This window comes from Orycteropus afer, unplaced genomic scaffold (genome assembly GCF_000298275.1).
Source record: "Orycteropus afer afer isolate SDZICR_OR568_19922 unplaced genomic scaffold, OryAfe1.0 scaffold03044, whole genome shotgun sequence".
Lineage (NCBI taxonomy): Eukaryota > Metazoa > Chordata > Mammalia > Tubulidentata > Orycteropodidae > Orycteropus > Orycteropus afer.
Window position 1 is genome coordinate 5,045 of NW_006924631.1, and position 1,789 is coordinate 6,833.

Below are 1,789 nucleotides of genomic sequence, written 5' to 3' on the forward strand. Positions count from 1 at the left end.
TACATAATAATCTTTTTGATGTGATTAGATTACTCCACTGTCAATATAAGGGAACAACACATTAGAGAGAGGCTTTAGAGATTTTATCCTAGTCCTAAATTTTTACCACAAATGGAGTGGTTGCAATATCCAGGAGCATTAGCTAAATTCTCATTTTTTGAGGCCCATTTCTCTTGTAAAACCAATTCCAAGCACCCCTTAGTCCTACTAACAGATGTGATAAGTAATATACAACTTTATCTTTCCTTTGGAAGATTTGAAAGTGGTGGAGATCTTTCTTAGGTCATAATTTGAAGGTGAGTTAGATAAATGTGTTAAATTTGGATAAGGAACTTCTTGTAAAGGAGGAGGTAAATGTTAGGACTAATGATGAAAATATGAAAGGCAGGGGAGGAAGAAGAAATCAGAAGCTAAAAGGAAGAGATTAATCAGACCAGGACAGATTCCAGGAGGAAGTATTGCTATGAGGGTACAAAAGGAGTTTTGGAGATGTGAGGAGGTTTTTTGGGAAAGAAGAAGGCTAAAGTTGTTTAAGAGATGCCTCAATTGTCTCTCTTTAAGCAACACCACTGAGAGAGAAATGTAACAGTTAAGACCTTAGTGCCTAAACATACACCCATCTTGGGTTTCTTTAAAAGTATGGGTAAATTCATACTTCTCCATGATAAAAGAAGTGTGAGGCAAGAGGAGAAAGAATGCCATTGTGATATCATAGTGATAGTTTGCATGCTCTGGTCAGCCAAAAACTCTATGGAACAGAATGAAAATAGAGGAAATGATATTAGTCAGGCAATAGAAAAACACTGCAGTAAACCAAAGTCTACACCAAAAATCAGAGCATGGGACTAGAATCAGTAATTATCTTTCAACACTACAGGAACTCTTACTTCTTCCTTTTTTTTTTTTTTTTTTCAACTTTATTTGCATTTTATTTTATGCTGAATTTACTACCAAGCCATAAACTTTTGTATCTTCAGTTTCTTCTGGGATGTCTTTTTCTTTTGTGCAACCTCTTCTTCTGATTTAGGAACAATTTGTTCTTTTTCAGTAAGGATCATCTCAATGTGTCAGGGAGAGCTCATATATGGGTTGATCTGACCATGAGCTCTGTAAGTGCAGCAGCACAAATTGGTGGCTTTGTTCACCTGGATGTGCTCAATGAGCAGAGAATCTACTTCTAAACTATTAATTCAACATTACTCTCTGCATTTTTCAGCATGTGCAGCAAAAGTTCAGCACTCTTTCTGGACCACCAACTCTGTGTCTAACGCTACTCTTTGGCCTGGGCACACCTGCAAATGCTACCATTGTAACATTGGAATGGCACACATTGCTTCTGTAAAGTGACATCTTTCAAATACTTGGTGGTTTTTTGATTTGCATACCCTTGATGACCTGGGCAGTCTCACAGATGTTCTAAAAATGGACCCAAAGATTTGAACTTTTTTATTTGCATGATTTTGTGGGGTTTTCAGGGTCAAGTGAGTAGCAAACCAGTTTGCAAGATCACCTCAGGCCATTTAAAGGAAGAAGAACTCTTACCTCTTAACAAAAGAATGCAAGAGTTCATTAGTGCATAGTGCCCTAGTTGGAGACCTCAAGAAAGTGAAGGCTTATGGAAAATTAATCCAGCTCATAGCAGGAACAAATTCATTATAATAAAAAATAGTTTACATAACTCATATACAGGCCAGAGTCTTTCTTTAGTTAGCATGCATTAGATAGAAAAGGCAACAGAAATCAAGTGTTATATGCTGAGGAGACATGTGTTTCTATTTGGAATTTTCTT

The 1,789-nt window shown here is 36.7% G+C and overlaps 1 pseudogene; it reads right to left on the reverse strand.

Moving 5' to 3' along the window:
- Positions 1-933: 933 nt before the first annotated feature.
- Positions 934-1,503, reverse strand: LOC103213475 (annotated as a pseudogene).
- Between the last annotated feature and the right edge of the window lie 286 nt (positions 1,504-1,789).